At 54.2% G+C, this 25,645-nt stretch overlaps 1 protein-coding gene across 1 annotated transcript in view; it reads right to left on the bottom strand.

Moving 5' to 3' along the window:
• Positions 1 to 25,237, bottom strand: part of LOC140386578 (hepatic and glial cell adhesion molecule-like) — a 103,383-nt gene extending 78,146 nt beyond the window's left edge. The window contains exon 1 of the mRNA XM_072469021.1: positions 25,102 to 25,237. The gene's annotated coding sequence lies outside the window, so the exon portion shown is untranslated. The remainder of the gene's footprint in view (positions 1 to 25,101) is intronic.
• Positions 25,238 to 25,645: the final 408 nt, after the last annotated feature.

The raw sequence follows: 25,645 nt of genomic DNA, 5'->3' as shown, positions 1-25,645 counted from the left end.
CCGAGTTTATTCAACCGCTCTTCATAGCTAATGCTCTCCATACCAGGCAACATCCTGGTAAATCTCCTCTGCACTTTCTCCAAAGCCTCCACATCCTTCTGGTAATGTGGCGACCAGAATTGAACACAAGACTCCATGTGTGGCCTAACTAAGGTTCTATACAGCTGCAACATGACTTGCCAATTCTTATACTCAACGCCCCGACCAATGAAGGCAAGCATGCCGTATGCCTTCTTGACTACCTTTTCCACCTGTGTTGCCCCTTTTAGTGACCTGTGGACCTGTACACCTAGATCTCTCTGACTTGCAATACTCTTGAGGGTTCTACCATTCACTGTATATTCCCGACCTGCATTAGACCTTCCAAAATGCATTACCTCACATTTGTCCGGATTAAACTCTATCTGCCATCTCTCCGCCCAAGTCTCCAGACAATCTACATCCTGCTGTATCCTCTGACAGTCCTCATCGCTATCCGCAATTCCACCAGCCTTTGTGTCGCCTGCAAACTTACTAATCAGATCGGTTACATTTTCCTCCAAATCATTTATATATACTACGAACAGCAAAGGTCCCAGCACTGATCTCTGCGGAACACCACTAGTCACAGCCCTCCAATTAGAAAAGCACCCTTCCGTTGCTCCTCTCTGCCTTCTATGACCTAGCCAGTTCTGTATCCACCTTGCCAGCTCACCCCTGATCCCGTGTGACTTTACCTTTTGTACCAGGCTACCATGAGGGACCTTGTCAAAGGCCTTACTGAAGTCCATATCGATAACATCCACTGCCCTACCTGCATCAATCATCTTTGTGACCTCTTCGAAAAACTCTATCAAGTTAGTGAGACATGACCTCCCCTTCAGAAAACCATGCTGCCTCTCACTAATACGTCCATTTGCTTCCAAATGGGAGTAGATCCTGTCTCGAAGAATTCTCTCCAGTAATTTCCCTACTACTGACGTAAGACTCACCGGCCTGTAGTTCCTTGGATTATCCTTGCTTCCCTTCTTAAACAAAGGAACAACATTGGCTATTCTCCAGTCCTCCGGGACATCACCTGAAGACAGTGAGGATCCAAAGATTTCTGTCAAGGCCTCAGCAATTTCCTCTCTAGCCTCCTTCAGTATTCTGGGGTAGATCCCATCCAGCCCTGGGGACTTATGTACATTAATATTTTTCAAGACGCCCAACACCTCGTCTTTTGGGATCTCAATGTGACCCAGGCTATCTACACACCCTTCTCCAGACTCAACATCCACCAATTCCTTCTCTTTGGTGAATACTGATGCAAAGTTAGTAGAGAGTGCTGCACTGTCAGGAGGGTCAGAACTGAGGAAGTGCTGCACTGTCAGAGGAGCAGTACTGAGGGAGTGCTGCACTGTCAGAGGAGCAGTACTGAGGGAGTGCTGCATTGTCACAAGGTTAGTAATGAGAGAGTGCTGCACTGTGAGAGAATCAATACTGATGGAGTGCTGCACTGTCAGAGATTCAGCACAGAAGGAGTGCTGCACTATCAGAAGGTCAGTACAAGGGAGTGCTGCAGTGTCAGAAGGTTAATGCTGAGGCAGTGCTGCTGTGGGAGCGCTGCACTCTCAGAAGGTCAGTGCTGAGGGGGGGGGGCTGCACAGTTAGAGGGTGTGTCCTTCACTGTCAGTTGCTCAGTACTGGGGGAAAGCTGTGTTCTCAGAGTGTCATAACTCGGAATGCTGCACTGTCAGAGGGTGAGTCCTGAGGGAGTGCTGCTCGGTCAGATGGTCAGTACTGAGGGAGCGCTAAACAGTTGAAGGATCAATACTGAGGGAGCACTGCACTGTCGATGGGTCAGTACCGACGGAGTGCTGCACTGTCGGAGGGTCAGAACTGAGGGACTGCTACACTGTCAGAGGGTCAGTACTGAGGGACTGCTGCACAGTCAGAAGGTTAATGTTGAAGCAGTGCTGCTGTGGGAGTGCTGCACTCTCAGAAGGTCAGTGCTGAGGGAGCGCTGCATAGTCAGAAGGTCAGTCCTGATGGGGTGCCGCACTGTCAGAGAGTGTGTGCTTCACTGTCAGATGCTCAGGACTGAGGGAGCACTGCACTGGCGATGGGTCAGGCCTGAGGGGGTGCCGCACTATCGGTGGGTCAGTACTGAGGGGGTGCTGCACTGTTGGTGGGTCAGTACTGAGGGAGCTCTGCACTATCGGTGGGTCAGTGCTGAGGGGGTGCCACACTGTAGGTAGGTCAGTATTGAGGGGGTGCAGCACTGTTGGTGCGTCAGTACTGAGGGGCTGCTGCACTGTTAGTTGGTCAGTACTGAAGGGGTGCCGCACTGTCGGCGGGCGGCTCAGTACTGAGGGGGTGCCGGATTGTCGGTGGGTCAGTACTGAGGAGGTGCCACACTGTCAGTGGGTCAGGACTGAGTGGGTGCCGGACTGTTGGTGGGTCAGTACTGAGGGAGCCCTGCACTGTCGATGGGTCAGTCCTGAGGAGGTGCCGCACTGTTGGTGGGTCAGTACTGAGGGGATGCTGGACTGTTGGTGGGTCAGTACTGAGTGGCTGCCGGACTGTTGGTGGGTCAGTACTGAGGGAGCCCTGCACTGTCGATGGGTCAGTCCTGAGGAGGTGCCGCACTGTTGGTGGGTCAGTACTGAGGGGATGCTGGACTGTTGGTGGGTCAGTCCTGAGGAGGTGCCGCACTGTTGGTGGGTCAGTACTGAGGGGATGCTGGACTGTTGGTGGGTCAGTACTGAGGGGGTGCTGGACTGTTGGTGGGTCAGTACTGAGGGGATGCTGGACTGTTGGTGGGTCAATACTGAGGAGGTGCCGCACTGTCGGCGGGTCAGTCCTGAGGGGGTGCAGGACTGTTGGTGGGTCAGTACTGAGGGGGTGCAGGACTGTTGGTGGGTTAATACTGAGGGGGTGCTGGACTGTTGGTGGGTCAGTACTGAGGGAGCCCTGCACTGTCGATGGGTCAGTCCTGAGGAGGTGCCGCACTGTTGGTGGGTCAGTACTGAGGGGATGCTGGACTGTTGGTGGGTCAGTACTGAGGGGGTGCTGGACTGTTGGTGGGTCAGTACTGAGGGGATGCTGGACTGTTGGTGGGTCAGCACTGAGGGGGTGCCGGACTGTTGGTGGGTCAGTACTGAGGAGATGCTGGACTGTTGGTGGGTCAGTACTGAGGGGGTGCTGGACTGTTGGTGGGTCAATACTGAGGAGGTGCCGCACTGTCGGCGGGTCAGTCCTGAGGGGGTGCAGGACTGTTGGTGGGTCAGTACTGAGGGGGTGCAGGACTGTTGGTGGGTTAATACTGAGGGGGTGCTGGACTGTTGGTGGGTCAGTACTGAGGGAGCCCTGCACTGTCGATGGGTCAGTCCTGAGGAGGTGCCGCACTGTTGGTGGGTCAGTACTGAGGGGATGCTGGACTGTTGGTGGGTCAGTACTGAGGGGATGCTGGACTGTTGGTGTGTCTGTACTGAGGAGGTGCCGCACTGTCGGCGGGTCAGTACTGAGAGGGTGCAGGACTGTTGGTGGGTCAGTACTGATGGGGGTGCCGGACTGTTGGTGGGTCTGTACTGAGGAGGTGCCGCACTGTCGGCGGGTCAGTACTGAGGAGGTGCCGCACTGTCGGCGGGTCAGTACTGAGGAGATGCCGCACTGTCGGCGGGTCAGTACTGAGGAGGTGCCGCACTGTCGGCGGGTCAGTACTGAGGAGGTGCTGCACTTTTGAAGATGCTGTCTTTCAAACGAGACATTAACTGGAGGATCCATCTAAAATCTCAGTTGGACCGCAACCCTCCTATCTAAAATGGAGAACAAGGGTCACTCTCCCTCTCTCATGTCCTTTCTCAATGTTTACCCTTCGCTGCAAAACTACTTAAAGAAATAACGATGTTAAGGCTACTTATGCATTGCTGTTAGTGGGATCTTGCTGTGTGCACATTTCCTGCTTGTCAGCTGTGACTGCACTTCTCAAAGTACCCAATTGGCGATATTGAGCTTTGGGACTTCCTGAGGTGACAAAGTTTTCCCGACCGTGTTGGATCATTATTGTGCCTTCTGGCAGCTTTGATGAATTTATGGCAGTCACTGGAAACTTGACAAGAGAGGAATGTTGGATTTATGATCTCTCACTCTCAGGCCCACATCAAAGACAGCAAGGATGTGTCTTCCAACATGGGGTGAGCCTCACAGCCTAGCTGACTGTGTTTTAACTTAACCTTCCACTTATAGTAGAAACTAGAACCCGAGGGCACAGACTCACGCTGAAGGGACGATCCCTTAAAACAGAGGTGAGGAGGAATTTCTGCAACCAGAGGGTGGTGAATCTGTAGAACACTTTGCTGCAGAAGGCTGCGGAGTCCAACTCACTGAGTGTCTTTAAAACAGACATAGATAGGTTCTTGATTAATAAGGGGATCAGGAGTTATGGGGAGAAGACAGGAGAATGGGGACGAGCCATGATCGAATGGTGGAGCAGACTTGATGGGCCGAATGGCCTAATTCTGCTCCTATATCTTATCTTCATTCACTCACTGCATTCCCAATAACGGGCCTCTTCTTTTTCGGTCGCTAGTTGAACTGCAGTTTCGGGACAGGAAGCGGACAATCAGGCCGGCCTCCCAGGAGGAAGAAAACACATGAAGATGGGGAAATAAGATTCCTTGCCTAAACTGTTTTTTACTTCTGTGGTAAGAAAAGCTCAGGAGGCCAGAGGAACAAAGTTTTTCTTTTATAAATTTAAAGTACTCAATTATTTTTTTTCCAATTAAGGGCCAATTTAGTGTGGCCAATCCACCTACCCTGCACACCTTTTTAGGATGTGGGGGTGAGATCCACGCAGATACGGGGCGATTGTGCAAACTCCACACGGACAGTGACCCAGAGCCGGGATCAAACCCGGGTCCTCAGCGCCATGAGGCAGCAGTGCTAACCACTGTGCCGCCGTGCTCCCTGCGAGCACAGTTAAACATGATTCAAGAAACCCACTCCCCCGTCCCTCTCCCTGTAACCCTATCTAAACCGTTGGGCACTGAGGGGCAATTTGTAGCATGGCCAATCCACCTAACCTGCACAGATTTGGACTGTGGGAGGAAAGTGGAGCACTGGAGGATTCCCACGCAGACATGGGGAGAATGTATAAGCTCCACACAAACAGTCGCTCAAGGTCGGAATGGAACCGGGTCCCTGGTGCTGTGAGGCAGCAGTGCTAACCCATTGTGCCACCGTGCCGGTCCCAGTCCAGGCCATCCTTTTATGAGGGTCCAGTGACAGAGACGTGCTGAGCAAACACACAAAAGGTGGCTGTTCTCCTGGAAACTTGAAATTAGGACTTTTAGCCCCAAAAGAGACCCACTAAACCCAGGTTAAAAATAAACCATCCTCCTCCACAACGAACGAGACATGCCAGGCAACAATCTGAGGAACTGAAAGGATGGCACAATCAGCAAAAGTCTGGAGGGGAACATTGAGGCGATGACGAACACGCGGGGCGACGAGGATTCGACCAAGCCAGAACAGGATTGGCCACCAGGACATATGCTCGGCCAACCTCCGATAAATTAATGCAGGGACCTCCGAACACAGAAGCTCCAAGTGCTCAGAGACGCCAGCTAGCTTGAAATGATGGCAACGGTGAAAGTGGTTCCCCTTCAAACGGTGCTGGCAATTGGAAACACAGGAGGTGACGATCAGAGAGCTGGAGAAGACCGCGACCGACCAGAGTGGCCAGATTGCCTCACTGAAGACAGAGATGGCGAGGTTGGTGACGACACAAGGTTCACTAAGGGGGAAGGTCAAAGACCAAGAGAATTGGTGGCGCCGCCAAAACCTCCGCATTGTGGGCCTACAGGAGAGTACCGACGGCAGGAACCCTACAGATACGTGGCCCAGATGCTGAGCAAACTTGTTGGAGGAGAAAGCTTCCCCAAGCCCCCAGAGGTGGACGAAGCCCACAGGTCACTCCGGCGAAAGCCCAAAGCCAGGAAGGAGCTGCGGACCATCATCACAAACACTGCACCGGTACCAAGACCGGGAAAAGATCCTGAACTGGGCAAGTCACGTACGTTCTTGTAAGTGGGAGGGACACTCGATCCATGTGTACCAGGACATTAGGGCAGACCTGGCCAAGCGTCGAGCGGAATTTAACACAGCCAATGCGGCCCTATACAAGAACAACGTGCAGTTCGGGATGCTGTACCCCGCCAAGCTCTGTGTGATTTTCCAGGGCAGGGGGTACTACTTCACGGCACAGGCAGAAGCACATGAATCCTGGGAAGGCAACAACACCAGCGGTGAACCAGAACTCTAGTCTCACTGACATAAGACAAATTTACAGGCCCCAGCTTTGTGGGCCGGACTAGCGGGGGAGCTCGTGTTCCACGAATCGCACGGGGCAATCAGTTGAAGTGTCCCCATGGGTCTTGTGAGGGTTATTACATGTGGTTACGGCAATACCCCGGTTAATCATTACCTCAAGATCATCATCAGGGCTTTCCTCCTTATCCCGAGCAATAAAAGCCCACCAATCTCAGTTTTGAAGTTTCCAATTGACCCCCTTCGTGCGAGGAAACGAGAAAGTTCTGTATTTCCACTCCCCTTTGTGGCCCCTGAATGACCTGGTTCAAATTTAAAGGTTCATTCCCCGCCCTCCCACTCTTCCTGGATCTCCACCCACGCCCTCCAGCAGAGAAGACAGATCCTCCTGTCGACCCTATTGAATCCTTTAACCATCTCAAACCCGGCGAGTAGATAATCCCTGAATTTTGAGACTCTGGGGTATTTGTTTTTGCAGCTAGCCTTAACAGCATAATCTGTATTTGATAGATGGATAGAGAGTGAGAGAGAGAGAGCATCTCCCTGCTCCAAATAGCAATCAAGGTACTATCCATAAGATGCACTAGGAGCAGTTCACCAAGGTTCCTTCGACAGCACCTTCCAAACCCACAGCCTGTACCACGCAGAAGGACTAATCAGCAGAGGCCTGGGGACAGCATTATCTGCAGAGAAAGGGAGGGAGGAGGTTACAGAGATTGGGAGGGTTGTAGGGGCTGGAGTAGACAACACAGATATGGAGGGGTTTAGGGGCTGGAGGAGGCAACAGAGATACGGAGGGCTGTAGGGCTGGAGGAGGCAACAGAGATAGGGAGGGTTGTAGGAGCTGCAGGATGTTAAAGAGTTAGGGAAAATTGGGCTGCAAGGAGGAGATTACAGTGTCAGGAAAGGTTGCAGGAGCTGGAGGGGACAGAGATAGGGAGGGTTGTAGGGGCTGGAGGAGGTGACAGAAATAGGGAGGGTTGTAGGGACTGGAGTAGGCAACAGAGATAGGGAGGGCTGTATGGGTTGGAGGAGGATACAGAGATAGAGCGAGTTGTAAGGACTGGAGGTGGTTACAGAGATTGGGAGAGGGCCAGAGAATTTGAACACAAGGACACGATGTTTAAAACTGAGGTGATGATGGACCTGGCCAGAGAGCACTTGGAGTGACCAGCACTCAGAGCGAGTTCGGATACAGGGCAACACAGTTTTGGATTAGCTGAAGTTTAGAGAAAATTAGAGAAGTTCAGGAAGGAGTAAATTAGCCTGGTGATGACAGGGTGTTTGGGTGAGGATTTCTACAACAGATGAGCTCAAACATTGACACACACGCCCGCTCCCTTGACACAGAATCCTTCCTCATCACAGATCCCCCTTTAAACAATCCAACAGTGGCTGAAACCCCATTGATAGATTTGTTGTTTCACTTACAGAGAGGGGTCCCGCGTGGAGTAACAGGGCTGCCGAGAAGATAACTGCCTGTCTGCTGTCGTCTTGATTACCAGAGGGATAGATAGGTTGGGGACTTTTTGACAGGGCAGTGTGCCGGTCGCAGTGATCAACAGGGGCAAGGGGAACTAAAATATAGTCACTTTCAGCTTTCTGCTGAGCACGAGGTTTCAAAACAAACTCCCACAGGTTCACCACATTATGACCGTAACCACGTTGGGAAGTCTGAAGGAGAGGCGAGATTCCGGAATCTTCTCTGGCTCCCTCGGTCATTTACATCTCAGGCTTATCTGCATCATCCCATGACAGCATTCACTCGGTGTACTGTTCGGTTTGAACTCCTCACCCACTAGCTCCTCCCCTTCCACTCTCTATCTCTCTTCCTATCCTTCTCCCATTCTCAATTCCCACTTTCCCAATCTGAAATACCCTCTCCTTCCCCTCTCTCTCTCTCTCTATCTGTCTTTTTTGTTCCCAATTCCTCCAGGACGCTCCAGTTCTCGCTCTCTCTCTCTCGCTCTAAATCTATCTTTCTCTGTTCTGCCTTTCTCTTTCTTTTTCACTTCCCTCTTTCTCTATGCCACCTCCCTCTCTTCACCATTCTCTGCCTTGGTCAAGGCAGAACTGCGTTCAATAGGAGACCCCATCGTCACCTCCTCAGGGCATTCGGGGAATGGGCAATGAACTAACAGGAGGTGAGAGGAAGGGGCGGGAGGGGGTAGCAGGCCTTCCTAATCGCCTGGTGTCAATATGCAACCCGTAAACTAGCCTCGCTAAAACAAGTTACCAGTTTGTTATCGGGGTGCCGGGTGTCCTCGTCCGTGAATCATGAAAAGGATAGTCCGCCGCGAGTGATCAGGAAGGCAAATGGAATGTTGTCATTTATTCCAAGGAGGTCGGATGATAAAAATAGGGACTTTCGACACCTGTAAGGGGTATTGGTGAGGCCGCACCTGGAGTACTGTGTACAGCTTTGCTCTCCTTATTTAAAGAGGGATAAACTCGTATCGGAAGCAGTTTGGAGAAGGTTCACTGAGCCGATTCCTGGGATGAAGAGGTTTGTCTGATGAGAAAAGTTTGGGCAGGTCGGGACCTTTTCTAATTGGAGTTTAGAAGAATGAGAGGTGATCATATTGAGGGGGTGCTTGACAGGGTGGGTGCTGAGAGGATGCTTCCCCTGGTGGCGGTGGGGGATCGAGAATGGGAAGGAGGGACACAGTTTTGGGGTAGGAAGTCTTCGGTTTGAAATAAAGGTGCGGAGGAATGTTGTCACTCAGGAGTCATTAATCTTTGGAACTCTCTCTGTGGAATGCGGGGGGAGGGAGGTCGCTGCAAGTCACAACAGATGCAATGCCGAGTTGGACAGATTCTTGATCGACAAGTGTGGTAGTGCAGTGGTTAGCACTGCTGCCTCACACCACCAGGGTCCCGGGTTCCATTCCCCGCTGGGTCACTGTCTTTGCGGAGCCTGCACGTTCTCCCTGTGTCTGCGTGGGTTTCCTCCGGGTGCTCCGGTTTCCACCCACAGTCCAAAGACAGGTGGGTGTGTTAGGTGAATCGGCCGTGATAAATTCCCCCTTAGTGTCCAAAAGGTTAGGTGGGGTCAGGGGGAGGGGGAGGGGTAATGGGCCGAATTTAGGGTGCTCTTTCGGAGGCTCAGCGTAGACTCCATGGACCGAATGGCCTCCTTCTGCACTGTAGAGATTCTATGATTCTAAGGGAGTCAAGGGTTAAGGGGGAACAGGCAGAAAAGTGGAGTTGATACCATGATCAGATCACTTCCTGAAGTACTCACTGGGCTGTGTGTCCCTTTGGGACACTGCGTCCGAGCGCGCGTGCTTGAGATCTGAAAGTTCCTCATTCTCTGCAGCTGGAGCTGTGCCCGCGTTCGACGCAAACTCTGCTCTGACTTATGAGGGAGAAGTCTGAGTCATGCTGGAGATTACTGTAGTCACAAGTGACAACAGAGGGCCCACGCACGTCGAAGGTGAGACAACCAGCTATTAATAGCCTGCTGATTCACTCGTCAAGAGGTCGAAGTGAATGAAGTGCAGGATTCTCCCAGTCTGGCAAAGATGCTTTGGGAGGCAAGCCCTTCGGAACCCCTCCGCGCCCTGCCGTCCCCTAACCTGCACTACCCCACAGAGTCTGTGTTTCATTTTAAATCAATATCGCTGAGGTTTGGCAGGACACTAAAGGTAAGGTTACGGGGATCTCAGACCAACCTCCCTCAGATAACAATATACCTGAGTTTCACAGCATCCACAACACAGAGGGAGGCCATTCAGCCCGACAGGTCAATGTTGGCGTTGACAACCACAACCAGCCTCCTCCTTATCTAATTTCCATTTAAACACCACTGACCCCCGTATCAATTCCCAAATCCCATAAATTCAGGACGACATGCCCAGTGCAAGTACTGAGGGAGTGCTGAACTGTCAGAGGGTCAGTACTGAGGGAGTGCTGAACTGTCAGCGGGTCAGTACTGAGGGAGTGCTGCACTGTCAGAGGGTCAGTACTGAGGGAGTGCTGAACTGTCAGAGGGTCAGTACTGAGGGAGTGCTGAACTGTCAGCGGGTCAGTACTGAGGGAATGCTGCACTGTCAGAGGGTCAGTACTGAGGGAGTGCTGCACTGTCAGAGGGTCAGTACTGAGGGAGTGCTGAACTGTCAGAGGGTCAGTACTGAGGGAGTGCTGAACTGTCAGAGGGTCAGTACTGAGGGAGTGCTGAACTGTCAGAGGGTCAGTACTGAGGGAGTGCTGAACTGTCAGAGGGTCAGTGCTGAGAGAGTGCTGCACTGTCAGAGGGTCAGTACTGAGGGAGTTCTGCACTGTCAGAGGGTCAGTGCTGAGAGAGTGCTGCATTGTCAGAGGGTCAGTACTGAGGGAGTGCTGAACTGTCAGAGGGTCAGTACTGAGGGAGTTCTGCACTGTCAGAGAGTCAGTACTGAGGGAGTGCTGAACTGTCAGAGGGTCAGTACTGAGGGAGTGCTGAACTGTCAGAGGGTCAGTACTGAGGGAGTACTGCACTGTCAGAGGGTCAGTACTGAGGGAGTTCTGCACTGTCAGAGGGTCAGTGCTGAGGGAGTGCTGCAGTGTCAGAGGGTCAGTACTGAGGGAGTAGTGCATTGTTAGATGGTCAGTACTGAGGGAGTGCTGCACTGTCAGAGGGTCAGTACTGAGGAAGTGCTGCATTGTTAGATGGTCAGTACTGAGGGAGTGCTGCACTGTCAGAAGGTCAGTAATGAGGGATTGCTGCACTTTTGAAAGTGCCTTCTTTAAGGGCGGCACGGCAGCACAGTAGTTGGCACTGTTGCTTCACAGCGCCAGGGGCCCGGGTTCGATTCCCAGCTTGGGTCACTGTACGGAGTCTGTACGTTCTCCCCATGTCTGCGTGGGTTTCCTCCAAGTGCTCCCATTTCCTCCCACAAGTCCCAAAATACGTGCTTGTTAGTTGAATTGGACATTCTGAAATCTCCCTTAGCGAACCCGAACAGGCGCCGGAGTGTGGTAACTGGGGGATTTTCACAGTAACTTCATTGCAGTGTTTATGTAAGCCTTTTTGCAACACTAAAGAAGATTATTATTATTATTGTACGAACCACTAAAGTGGTTCTGTCCTCTCATTTGATCTCAGAGGATGCCATGACTCTAATTGTAAAAAGTGTTCAGGTGTCATCCCCAGAGTAGTGGGATGACGAATAAACCCACCACCTTCTCCAAAAATGGAGTACTTAGTCATTATCACATTTCTGTCTCTGGGATCTTGCTGTGTGTTTAATGGTTGCCCCATTTCTCAAACTACAAGACTGCCGACACTTCAAAACTCCTTGATTGGCTCTAGAAGGCTACAAGATGCATTGAGGTGGGGAAACGTTATACAGAAATGTAAACCTTTCCTTGTTGCCAAGACAAGAAAGAAGGTCAGGAAATACATGGTCCAACCCATCATGCAACAAACTCCTGGGGCGTCATTCTCCGACCCCCAGCAGGTCGGAGAATGGCCGTTGGCCGCCGTGAATCCCGCCCCCGCCGGTTGCCGAAGTCTCCGAAGGGATAAAGTCGGCGGGGCGTTAATGGCGCTGCAGACGTCGGAGAATGGCTCGGGTGGGCGCAAGGCAGCCGATTTTGGGCCTGCCGATATTCTCCCTTCCGGATGGGCCAAAGTCCCGTCGACGTGATGACGGGTCACGCCGACATAAATCAAACCTCCTTTTAATCGGCGTCAACCTGTGCTCCAGGTTCACGCCGACCAGCGTGGAGGTGGGTGATGGCCTGGGGGGTTGGCCGCTGGGCAGGCGATGGCGTGGCCGCAGTCTGAATGTGTGGGAAGAGGTGTGTCTAGGGTTGTGAGTGTGTGTGTGTGTGGCGGATGGGTGGGGGGGTTAGAGTGGGCTGGGCTCCGGGGGAGTGCCGGGAGGGGGGTGTCAGTGCCGGGGAGGGCCGCGGAGGAGGATGGGGGGTCCGTGGCGGGGAGGAGGATGGGGTCTGTGCCAGGGAGGAGGATGGGGTCCGTGCCGGGGAGGGGGATGGGGGGTCCGTGCCGGGGAGGGGGATGGGGGTCCGTGCCGGGGAAGAAGATGGGGTCTGTGCCGGGGAGGAGGATGGGGGGTCCGTGCCGGGGAGGGGGATGGGGGGTCCGTGCCGGATAGGAGAATGGGGTCCGTGCTGGGGAGGAGGATGGGGTCCGTGCCGGGGAGGGAGATGGGGGGTCCGTGCCGGGGAGGGGTATGGGGGGTCCGTGCCGGGGAGGGGGATGGGGGGTCCGTGCCGGGGAGGATGATGGGGTCCGTGCCGGGGAGGGGGATGGGGGGTCCGTGCCGGGGAGGGGATTGGGGGATCCATGCCGGGGAGAGGGTTGGGGGGTCCGTGCCGGGGAGGGGGATGGGGGGTCCATGCCGGGGAGGGGGATGGGGGGTCCGTGCCGGGGAGGGGGATGGGGGCTCCGTGCCGGGGAGGGGGATGGGGGGTCCGTGCCGGGGAGGGGGATGGGGGGTCCGTGCCGAGGAGGGGGATGGGGGGTCCGTGCCGGGGAGGGGGATTGGGGGGTCCGTGCCGGGGAGGAGGATGGGTTCCGTGCCGGGGAGGGGGATGGGAGGTCCGTGCCGGGGAGGGGGATGGGAGGTCCGTGCCGGGGAGGAGGATGAGGTCCGTGACGGGGAGGAGGATGGGGGGTCCGTGCCAGGGAGGAGGATGGGGTCCGTGCCGGGGAGGAGGATGGGGGGTCCGTGCCGGGGAGGAGGATGGGGTCCGTGCCGGGGAGGAGGATGGGGGGTCCGTGCCGTGGAGGAGGATGGGGGGCCCGTGCCGGGGAGGGGGATGGGGGGTCCGTGCCGGGGAGGGGGGGGGTGCGAGGGCAAGTGAGTTGGTCCACCTGGCCAGGTGCCAGCCTCCAACAGTTGGACCCATGCGGTCCATGCTACCTGGCTGGGGGAAGGAGGGGGTATGGGCAATGATGACATGTCGTCGTCGTCCCCCTCCCCCACCCCCACCGAGCCGTCATGTTTTCCGATCATCCAGCGATGTTGGCCGCCGTGGCGGCAGCCGCTAATGTCTATGTTGCCCTGGATGAGGAGGAGGAGGAGGAGGAGGAGCGTGCCAGAGAGGCGGCGCAGGCTGCCGCAGAGGGGCAGGCGGCAGCCGCCCAGGCTGGAGGGACACTTGACCGACAGGACGAGGAGAGGGAGGAGGACGTCGCGGCCCATCGGCAACGGAGGCACCCGAGGGCAGTCATACCAGGACCTCACGGACCGGGAATGCAGGAGGAGGCGGGAAACTGTGGCACACATCTGCCACCTGCTGGCACACCTGTCACCGCGTGGCACTGGCGGGGGACACCCTCTCCCCGTGTCCGTCAAGGTTACGGTGGCCCTGAACCTTTATGCAACGGGGTCATTCCAGGCACCGAGTGGGGACCTGTCCGGCATATCGCAGACATCGGTGAACCGGTGCACCCGGGCAGTGACAGATGCCCTATATGCCATGGCGCACCGCTACATCTGCTTCCCTGTGGACCGTGCCGGCCAAGATGCCCGGGCCGTGGGCTTCTCTGCCGTGGCGGGGTTCCCCATGGTCCAGGGCGCGATTGATGGGATGCACGTCGCCGTGAGGCCACCTGCAGATAGCAGGGCCGTGTTCACCAATAGGAAGGGGACCTATTCGATGAACATACAGGTGGTCTGCGACCACCGCATGATGATCCTGCACGTCTGCGCCCGTTACCCAGGCAGTGTACACGACTCATACGTGTTGTTGCGGTCATCCATCACCGGCATGTACGAGGGACGCCATCCCTGGCTGAGGGGCTGGTTGCTGGGCGACAGGGCTTACCCATTGCGATCGTGGCTGATGACGCCTATACGGAGGCCACGCAATGAGGCGGAGAACCACTACAATGATACCCATGTAGCGACAAGGGGAGTGATAGAGAGTTGCTTTGGCGTGCTGAAGATGCGTTTCGGGTGCCTGGACCTCTCTGGGGGCGCCCTCCAGTATCGGTCAGATAGGGTCGGCCGCATCATTGTGGTGTGCTGCGTCCTGCACAATATAGCCCAGCAGAGGGGCGATGTGCCGCAGGCAGAGGAGGGCGGAGTGGAGGAGCAGCAGGAAGAGGCGTAGTCCTCCCCAGATGAGGGGGATGGGGGCAATGGTCAGGGCAGATGGGCTAGACACAGGCGGGTGGCTGTCCACCGTTACAGGCTGGGCCAGCGGGCACGGGACAGGCTGATAGCCGCCCGCTTCACTGACTAGATGGGCGTGGGAATCGAGTAGTATGGCCACAGACTGCACACCATGGCAACAGCCGACCACCCACACACCCCACCCATCCACCCACCCAGCACCCTCACCCCCCTCCCCAACCCCACCCACCCCACCCGCATGCACACCACCCCCCCCATTGCCGATCTACCTGCGGCACAACGGCTGGGCTCACACAGTTGCTGGCGGACGCGTGTCTATTGCAGGCCATGGAGGATGATGACAACCCGCCCTGCGATGAGCTCCTGGCTCCACATCGTTGGACTATGTCTGACCCATGGCCACAGTACCACCATCCACCCGGACCATCCCTGCATGCGGCTGTGACACTGCAGCGCACGGTCCCGTCCTCTGCCCGGGGGGATGTTGATGGCGGCCCAGGGGGAAGGGGGCAGACTCACCTGGGGCTGAGGTAAGACCACCCCTCACACACACACACTTGCGCTCAACGTACATGACACCCACGCACGCTTTGGACAGAGCACAAAGGCAGCTTCTGTAGGTGTAACATTGACTTTAATAACCAAAGGAGTTCATGCACGTGCCCTAGCCCCTAAAACACATCTGTGCCCTGCACCCGTGCCAACTTACTCAGTGTCTAATTGTTTGGACTTACGGGCCCTTTGACTACGTCTACGTGGTTCCCCAGACGGTACAGCAGAACTGGAGGTGGACTCCTGTGATTCCTGCCCTCTGACACGGGATCCCTTTGGCGGCCGTATCCTGGGGCGTCCTGGCCTAGATGGGCCAGGCTGCGGCCCGAGCGACTGGGATGGCGAGCTGCCAGTCTGTCCTGCCCGTTGCCCACCCGATGCACCTGGGACGGAAGGGGGGGAGACGGAGGTGTCGCGGTGTTCCGGGACCTCCCCTACAGGGGGACCCGGGACGGACCACAGCACCTCCTCCTCCCTCGGGGTGCCTGATGGCCCCCAGGCCTCTACATGGGTGGGGGATGCGAACGGACTGGCCATCCGACGTCCCCCCGACATCTGGCGCTGCCAGTTCTGGAGGCCCGTGCTGGTATCGACAGGGGTCTGCAGGTTTGCAGCCATGGAGCCCAGGGGATTGGCAAACCCTGTCTGTGACTGTGCGACGCCGGCTCGCACATGGCCAATGGAACCGATGCCCTCAGCGATGGCCTGCAGAGACTGGGCTATGGACTGCTGAGACTGGGCTGTGGCCTACTGAAACTGGGCCATGGCGTTGAGTGCCTCTGCCATCTGGCGCTGGCACTGGCTCATGGCCTCCTGTGAGAGGGCAGCCATGTCCTGGGCCACAGACGCCGCCTGCACGGAAAGCCCCAGGCCTCGCAAACCGTTCCCCGTGCCTGACACCGTCGCACCCATTGCCTCCACCGCGGACGCCACCCGTGCGGTGTCGGCCTGGGTGGCACGCATGACCGGCACCACTCCCAGCTCCTGGACGCGGGTGGACTCCTCCACCTGCGACTGCAGCCGCCGCAAGCCGGCCGTCACCCTCTTCCCTCGTCTCCGGTTCGGTGGTTGCATCGGATCTATGGGTGGGTGTGGTAACTCCAGGAACCCGGGATCCATCTGGGCGGCAGATGTTCGCATGAGCTGGGCTGCCCTCCGACCCCCCGGCCCCTCTGCTGCTCCTACCTCCACCTGCTGTACCGGGACGGCTGTGTTGTGCGCACCAGTGAGTGTACCAGACGCCTCATCACTAAAGTGCCCAACCGAGGTGAGTGTTTCTGCGATGGTGGAGGGTGTTGGTGACAGCAGTGGCGTTGTGTCGTGCTCTTCGTCCCACTCTGAGTCCATGGCACTTTGGGGTGGGGGTTCGTCTCCACCCATCCACTCTGTGTCACTGTCCGGTATTTCGTCTTCCTGGGTAGTGCTGTCTCGGGTAGGGGTGTCCAGGGTAGGGGTGTCCTGTGTAGTGGTGTCCTGGGTAGTGGTGTCCTGGGTAGTGGTGTCCTGGCTCGGCTGTGACAGGGGCCTGTGGCTGCCCCTCTCGTCGCTGGGTGGCACACGCCTGTGTCGTCGCACCCGCACGAGACGGGGGCGTCGTCGCCCTGTTGCTCCAGGTCTCTCTGTCTCCCGTGGTCTCCAAGGGACATCCTGCGGGCGTCGCATGCCGGAGGGTTCGAGTCTCTCCATCTCCCGTGGTGTGCGAGGGGCATCCTGCGGGCGTCGCATGCCGGAGGGTCCGAGTCTCTCCGTCTCCCATGGCCTCCGAGGGGCATCCTGCGGGCGTCGCATGCCGGAGGGTCCGGGTCTCTCCGTCTCCCGTGGCCTCCGAGTGGTATCCTGCGGGCGTCGCATGCCGGAGGGTCCGGGTCTCTCCGCCTCCCGTGGCCTCCGAGGGGCATCCTGCGGGCGTCGCATGCCGGAGGGTCCGGGTCTCTCCGTCTCCCGTAACCTCCGAGGGGCAGCCTGCGGGCGGTGTGCATCTGCGGGGATGGGTGCCTCGACGTTTGCTCCTGCGATACACAATGAAGCATGCATGGTTAGACACGCAGGCAGTGATCAGGTGATATGGGGGAGGGGGATATAGGGGAGGGGGGATATGGGGACGGGCTGTCGGTGGCTCACTTGCTAATACGCCCCGACCTCTGCATAAGCAACCTCCCGGTCCTCAGGTCCGCCAGCCAGTTCCAGGGCCCTTTCCTCGTGTTCGGTCAGTGGCCTCTCATCAGCGGGGCCTCATCCAGTCCTCACATGCTCCCTATTGTTGTGTGCGCGCTTCTCCTGTGGGGGGTGGTGGCAGGGGTAAAAGGCAACAGTGTTAGGCAGGTATATGAATGCACGCCATTGGTTGCGCGTGTATTGCAGAGGTTAAGGTTAGGGCTGGATTCACTTGGGGATATGGGGGAGGGGGGATATGGGGGAGGGAGGATACGGGGGATATGGGAAGGGGGGATGTGGGGGAGGGGGGATATGGGGGATATGGGGGAGGGGGTTATGGGGGATATGGGGGAGGGGGGATATGGGGAGGGGGGATATGGGGGATATGGGGAGGGTGATATGGGGGATATGGGGAGGAGGGATATGGGGGAGGGGGGATATGGGGGAGGGGGGACATGGGGAGGGGGGATATGGGGGATGGGGATATGGGGGAGGGGGGATATGGGGATATGGGGGATATGGGGGAGGGGGATTTGGGGGAGGGCGGATATGGGGCTATGGGGGAGGGGGGATATGGGGGAGGGGGGATATGGGGGACATGGGGAGGGGGATATGGGGAGGGGGGATGTGGGGGAGGGGGATATGGGGGATTTGGGGGAGGGGGGGTATGGGGGAGGGGGATGTGGGGGAGGGGGATATGGGGGATCTGTGGGAGGGGGGATATGTGGGATAGGGGGGATATGGACGAGGGGGGATATGGGGGAGGGGTGATATGGGGAGGGGGATGTGGGGGAGGGGGATATGGGGGATCTGGGGGAGGGGGGATATGTGGGATATGGGGGATATGGGGGAGGGGGGATATGGGGGAGGGGGGATATGGGGGGTGGGGGATATGGGGGATATGGGGGAGGGGGGATATGGGGGATTTGAATATCGGGCGGGGGGGGGGGGCTCACCCTGGCTGCTCTGACGAGGCCGTTCACCTTCTTGTGGCACTGGGTGCCTGTCCGTGGTGCCAGGGCCACAGCGGTGACGGCCTCTGCCACCTCCCTCCACAGACGCCGGCTGTGACGTGGGGCAACTCTGCGGCCGTGCCTGGGATACAGGGCCTCCCTCCTCTGCTCCGCTGCGTCCAGGAGCGCCTCCACATCCCGTGACTGGAACCTCGGGGCTGAGCAGCGGCCGGCCATCCGGTCGAGTGTTCCGGTCGGGTGTTCCGGTCGGGTGGGGGGGAGCAGCGCGTCCTTATGAGCCGTCACGCCGTGCGGCGTGTATGACGCTGCACGGTGTGAACCACGTGAGGAAGCGCGGATCCCGTCACGTCGCTGCTAGCCCATTTCGGGCCGGAGACTTCGCGATGTTTTTGGCGGCGGGATGCTGGTCGGATTTGCACCGTTTTTTGCGCCGATCGGCGGACTTTGCGCCGATAACGGAGAATTTCGCCCCAGATGTCGAGGGCGATTCTTTCTTTTCAGATGGCTGGATTCAAATGAGATGTATGTGCTATGTGTGGGTTTGCAGGTGATTTGTGATGCCTATTTTAGCCTTCCAGGTGCACCCGCAGTGAACACTTCTGATGTTAGCCAATCCAAGTGGGGATGGATTCTTTGCCTTCTTCCTGCCCGCTTATTCTGTCTGTTGGTCTGTCTGTCTGTCTCTCTCTCTCTCATGATGTGGAGATGCTGGCATTGGATTGGGGTGAGCACAGTAAGAAGTCTTACAACACCAAGTTAAAGTACAACAGGTTTGTTTTGAATCACTAGCTGTCAGAGCACTGCTCCTTCCTCAGGTGAATGAAGAGGTGGGTTCCAGAAACATATATATAGAATCAAAGATGCAATATGATACTTTGAATGTACATCTTTGCAGGTAATTAAGTCTACAGGTCCAGATGGAGCAACTGAAGGGAGGGATAATCGCAGGTTAAAGAGGTGTGAATTGTGTCAAGCCAGGACAATTGGTAGGATTTCACAAGCCCAGGCCAGATGGTGGGAGGTGAATGTAATGCGACATGAATCCCAGGTCCTGGTTGAGGCCGTACTCATGAGTGCAGAACTTGGCTATAAGTTTCTGCTCGGCGATTCTGCGTTGTCGCGTGTCCTGAAGGCCGCCTTGGAGAACGCTTACCCGGAGATCAGAGGCTGAATGTCCTTGACTGCTGAAGTGTTCCCCGACAGGAAGGAAACATTCCTGCCTGGCGACTGTCGCGCGATGTCCGTTCTTCCGTTGTCGCAGCGTCTGCATGGTCTCGCCAATGTACCACCTTCGGGACATCCTTTCTTGCAGCGTATGAGGTAGACAACGTTGGCCGAGTCGCACGAGTATGTACCACGTACCTGGTGGGTGGTGTTCTCACGTGTAATGGTGGTACCCATGTCGATGATCTGGCACGTATTGCAGAAATTACCATGGCAGGGTTGTGTGGTCTCTCTCACACAGTTGTTGCTCTGGTCAATTCGGCACCATTTTTTACTCGATTGGTCACCACCAATCCACCCCACCACCACCCAACCCCCTCAAGGGCACTCACTTCAGGCAGCGTGGACTTGGACGACACATTGTGTCCAGCCCAGCTGATGTGAGATGATCATCACCTCTACTTGTTTGGCATGCAACTTGGAGGATGCTCATGTTTCATCCTCCCACTTGATTCACAGGATCCTTCTAAGATAATGTTGGTGATATTCCCAACGGGGCTTCAGCACAGGGGACAGATTTGGGGAAAGCCACTGCCTGATAGGCTTCAAGTTTATAGTGTAGGGGCAGCACGGTGGTGCAGTGGATTAGCCTTGTTGCATCACGGCGCCGAGGTCCCAGGTTCGATCCCGGCTCTGGGTCGCTGTCCGTGTGGAGTTTGCACATTCTCCCCGTGTTTGCGTGGGTTTCGTCCCCACAACCCAAAGATGTGCAGGGTATGTGGATTGGCCACGCTAAATTGCCCCTTAATTGGAAAAAATTAATTTGGTACTCTAAATTTAAAAAAAAAAAATATATATATTTTAATTAGAATTTTGGAACATAGTAAAGGGTGAAAAGGGTAATAAATAAAACATCCGCATGCGTCCCAAATCACTAATTGCCACATTAGTTCTTTCTATATTAGACACCCAATACAAAGACAGTCACTATATGAATTGTAAAGACATTCTCAACAGTCTTGAAGAATCAGCTGAGATTATGAACAGCACTTAATTAGCTACAACAAGCTCAGAATCCCTCTCCCACACACCAGTGTTTAACTCAATTCACTTAACAGCTTTGCAGTCCAGATTCAGTTTAATGTCAAACATGGGGAAAGAAATAAAAGACGGTATTGACCAATGATATGGGAACAGATCTGGAACCGTCTGTTTTGCTGGAATGAAGAAACAGGACAGCAGCTATTACACTGCTAGATGTCAGTGTGTGCGAAGGGGATGGAGGACCTAATTTCAAAAAGCGTAAAAGGAATAGAGTAGTGCTAATGGTGGACTTCAATTATCCTAAATGTGCAGGCTAGGTGGATTGGCCACGCTAAATTGCCCCATAATTGGGAAAAATGAATTTTGTACTCTAAATTTTTTTTTTAAGTTTATAGTGTAAGTCCTGATATCACAATTCACAAAACCCTGCGTACATCATTGTCTGTGCCAATACTCTGATTGGAGTTAACACTGTGATGACTATATGAATTTTCTAAATATATTGTATTATATGTATTTGATGCAGTAAAGGTTAAAAGCCTGGGTTGGTGTGTGTTTGACTGCTGCAGTAGAGTTTTTTAAAATCCTGGTTCTCAAGCCAGCTAGTGTTTTTGGAGCCAGAGGTGCAATTAAACCACCTGAAAAGTTTGGGCTAATGGACGTTTATTTATATTAAGAAGGTTCCATGCAGAATAGTTAATCAGAGACTTTATGTTCAGTTTCGTGAGATAATGTTGTTAATGGGAAGAGCCAGGAGTTGAAGCAGTTAGCTGTTAAGGTTCAGACTTCATCTGTCGGTGGAAAGCGAGTTGAGAAGCAGTTTTCTGAAAAAATTACAGCCAGAGATTCTGCACTGTTCTGACAGGGTGTTAGTCTCAAAAGATTTTTCTTTCTCAAATTGGAGCATTCAAGACATCTCTGTACAACAAGTATTCCTGAGTGCTAAAAGTATTTAAAAGTGGATTGAGAGCTGAAATGGTTTTGGTGTTTGAGTGGGAATAAAGATTGCAGTTAAGGGTTATTGTGTCATTGTATTGAGTAGCATTGCTTAAGAGCTAATTGTAAGTTGTTTTTCTTGGGTGATGTTAAAAATATTTTAATACTGTGTTCGCAACATAGTTGGTTTTAGGGCGGCATGTGGCGCCGTGGTAAGCACTGGGACTGCAGCGCTGAGGACCCGGGTTCAAATCCTGGCCCTGGGTCACTGTCCGGATGGAGTTTGCACATTCTCCCCATGTCTGCGTGTGTTTCACCCCCACAACCCAAAAAGATGTGCAGGTTAGGTGGATTGGCCACACTAAATTGCCCCCTAATTGGAAAACAAAAATAATTGGGTATTCTAAATTCATTTAAGAAAACATAGTTGGTTTTAATATATCTATGGCAGGATAGCATAGTGATTAGCACTGCTGCCTCACAGCACCAGGGACCCAGGTTCAAATCTGACCTCGGGTGACTGTGTGGAGTTTGCACATTCTTCCCGTGTCTAGGTGGGTTTCCTCCGGTTCCACCCACAGTCCAAAAATGTGCAGGCTAGGTAGATTGGCCATGCTAAATTGCCCCTAGGTGGAGCTACGGGAATAGACTGGAGGTAGGGGCGCTTTTGGAGAGTCAGTGTAGGTTTGATGGGCCTCATGGCCTCATTTTGCACTGTAGGGATTCTCTGATATAATATCCATATTTTGTGTGGAATCACTCCTGGAACATGGTATCCTTTCCTCTCTTACAAATTTTAAATTTAATATTGAGGTTTCTGTCAAATACTCTAGCCATTGTTGGGGTTTGGTCCGGGACCGTAATAATAGTATGTAGTAGTTACTGGACTAGGAATCCAGGGCCCCAGGCTAGTCCTGGTCCCTGCGCAACGCGGTGGCTGATTTGTGCCAATATTTCCTCTTGTGATTGAGTCCAGAGCTAGGGGACATCGTTTTAAAATTAGGGGCCGCCCTTTTAAGACAGAGATGAGGAGAATTTTTGTTCTCTCAGAGGGATGTGCGAGTTTGGATCTTCCTGTCTCTGAAGCCAGTAGAGGCAGGTGTCAATGGATATTTATCAGGCGGAGGTAGATGGATTCCTGTTAGGCAAGGGTATCAAAGGTTATCTTGGTGGGGAGGGGGGGGGGGGGGGGGGGGGGGGGGGTGGCAGACAAACAGTGTTGAGTTTGAAACACAAACAGATTGGCCATGATCCTATTCAACGGCGAAGCAGGCCCGAGGGGCTCAATGGCCTCCTCCTGCTCCTATTTCATATGTCGGCATGTTCGATAGAGAGAAAATATTGCCTCTGGTGGTGAGGGGCTTGGGGGAAGGGGAAGTGTCCAGAACAGGTGGAGAGGGGAAATAACCTTAAAATTGGCTGGATTTTAACCTGGTGTCGTAAGACTTCTTACTGTGCCCACCCCAGTCCAACACCGGCATCTCCACATTTTAAAATTGGAGCCAGCACATCTCAGGGTGACGGAGTTAAGATTCACATTAAGCATGGTCTCAATGAATGACAGGGAAAGCTCGAGGCACAGAAGAGCCCTCGGGATGTCAGCGACTGACAGGAAGGACCAGATTAGACCATATCAGGCTGTCCTTACTGCAGGCACGTCTTCCCACAGAAACTCCGGGTCAGCGTGACATGGCACATTCTGACTAGCGTTGAGTATAATTCCCCTGACAAGGGAGTATAAGCAAATTCCAGATAATTCTTCTATTCAGTTACTGTATGACAATGCAGTAACGCTGAGGCATCTCGGCCTTCAGGAAATACCGGGCCTCTCCCAGCAAGCCTCAACTGTAAATACATTTCCAAAGAACTTCACGGAATTAACCTATGTGAGAGTGCTTTCCTGTTGGGAAATGTTCCAAAAGCATTTACCAGCATTTGCGTAAGGGAGGAACTGAACTTTGTGCCTGACAACCTGACACGGTTTACAATGACAATACTGAGGGCCCCATGACCCACTTTCAGGTGTCAGCTTTAGAATCAGATAATCGTACAACACTGAAGGAGGCCATTCAGCCCCTTTATGCCCTTGCAGGCCCTTTGAAAGATCTATCCAATTAGTCCCGACCCTCCGTCCCCCCCCGACACCTTTCTTTCCGCAATTGTTCCTGCAAATTTGTCCGGGTCTAACATTTGTCCGGTCCCTCTTCTTGAAAGTTCTTCTTGAATCTGCGTCCACCGCCCTTTTAGGCAGCACCTTCCAGATCACAACAACTCGCTGTGTAGAAAAAAATATTCTCTCCTATCGCCCTACCGTCTGGTTCTTTTAGCGATTCTCTTCAATCTGTGTCCCCTCTGGTTATCTGTCCTCCTGCCAACTGGAAACACTTACTCCTTATTTACTCTATTTAAATCCCACCTCGTTATTTTGAACAGCCTTGATTAAATCTCCCCCTTCACCTCCTGTGCTCCAAAGAGGACAATCCCAGCTTCTCCCAGTCTTTCCACATTAACTGGAACCATTCCAGTAAATCCCTCTGCCCCTCTCCAAGGTTTTACTTCCTTCTTCACCAAACCCAAGGTGGGCAATAAACATCCTGGGGTTACCATTAACCATGAGCTGAACTGGTCGAGCCATATTAATACTGTGGCTACCAGGGCAGGTCAAAGCCTAGGGATCCTGAGGCGAGTAACTCACCTTCCTATCCCCCTAAACCCACCTAACCTTTGGACACTTAGCGGCAATTTAGCATGGCCAATCCACCTAAAGTGCACATCTTTGGACTGTGGCAGGAAGCCTGGACAGCCGGGGGAAACCCACGCAGACACGGGAAGAGAGCAAACGCCACACAGACAGTCACCCGAGGCTGGAATTGAACCCGGATCCCTGCCGCTGTGAGGCAGCAGTGCTTCACAGCCAGGATCACCCCCATTAACATTCCTTTTGTCTTTCTGTCCATGACATCCTTGTCAATCTACACCTATCATTGGCCCTCTATCCAGCCCCACTGCTCCACGTGTCTGCTCCCCCCCAAATTGAATTCAATTGCCAGTCCTCTTCAGCTTTGCAAAGAGTCATCCCAGTTCAAAACGTGAGCTCCCTTCTCGCTCCACAGAAGCTGTCAGACCTGCTGAGATTGAGTATTTTCTGGTTTTTTCTGATTCAGATATGTGGGGTGGCACGATGGCACAGTGGTTAGCACTGTTGCCGCACAGCACCAGGGACCGGGGTTAGATTCCGACCTTGGATAACTGTCTGTGTTGAATTTGCACATTCTCCCCGTGTCTGCCTGGGTTTCCACCAGGTGATCCAGTTTCCTCCCACAGTCCAAAGGAGCAGGTTCGGTGGATTGGCCATGATAAATTGCCCCTTAATGTCCAAAGATGTGCAGGTGGGGTTACGGGGATAATGTGGGAGAGTGGACCTAGGTTGGAGTGCTCTTTCAGATGGTCGGTGCAGACTCGATGGGCTGAATGGCATCCTTCTGCACTGGAGGAATTCTATAATTCTATGGTCCCAGCGTCCACAGCAATTTGCATTTAAGCCATCTCCTGTCTTGCCAGATTGGCCCGGGAGACGGAAGCCCAATGGCGAGGGAGCCGAGGAGACTCTGGAGATGTTGCAGGCCTATCTCGCAGGCAACATCGAACCCACTTGGCCCGTGTCAGGTTCATCACAGAGGCAGTGTGGGGGGTGGGTGGAGGGCAGGAGGGAGTCATTGCAAAGAACTGGGCAGGGTTAAAAGGGAGACAAAAGCAAATTACTGCAGAATCTGAAACAAAAACAGAAAATACTGGACAATCTCAGCATCTGACAGCATAGGTGGAGAGAGAAGGGAGCTTCCGGTCCAAGTCTGGATGGCCCTTTGTCAAAGCTCAAAGCTTAAAAGGAGACATACCTTTTCCTGGGGAGATGCACCTGGATCCCCTCACTCAGAAACACCACCCCATTTTAGGCCGTCAGCTCAAGTACAGAGTATCTCGGATTGAAACTGCCTCCCTTTTCAAATCTTCGTCTGGTTCGGACACCTCGATCCCACATCTGCTCTCTTAAGAATAACACGCTGTGCAGGGGAGGGATTTTTTTCTCTCTTCCCTCATGGGTATTTTGTAAGTTTGCGTGTGTATGTCAGGTGAAATCCCAGCCTAAAGCATGAAGGAAGTATTGCATTAATTGCTTGCTGAACTCCCAATGATAAATTCCCCACAACCTCAACTCTGAGTGTTCACATACTCTCTCTCTCTTTCTGTCTCTCTGCGTTCTGGTTCCAGGTAGTCTGGTGTCTGGCCTCTTTAAGGGGGTGGGGGAAGTTGGCCAGCTGTTTCACAAACCTGAGCCGGTACCCAGCACTTCACCAAGGGAGCCTTTCCAAGAGTATGAATCAACGTTTTTGTTTACAATGTAGACAACGTCAACTTTGAAGTGAAGCCAAGGACGTGCGT

Source organism: Scyliorhinus torazame, chromosome 12 (genome assembly GCF_047496885.1).
Source record: "Scyliorhinus torazame isolate Kashiwa2021f chromosome 12, sScyTor2.1, whole genome shotgun sequence".
Classification (NCBI taxonomy): Eukaryota; Metazoa; Chordata; class Chondrichthyes; order Carcharhiniformes; family Scyliorhinidae; genus Scyliorhinus; species Scyliorhinus torazame.
The sequence above is the reverse complement of the archived record's forward strand: the minus strand, read 5'-3'. Positions and strand labels throughout refer to the sequence as shown.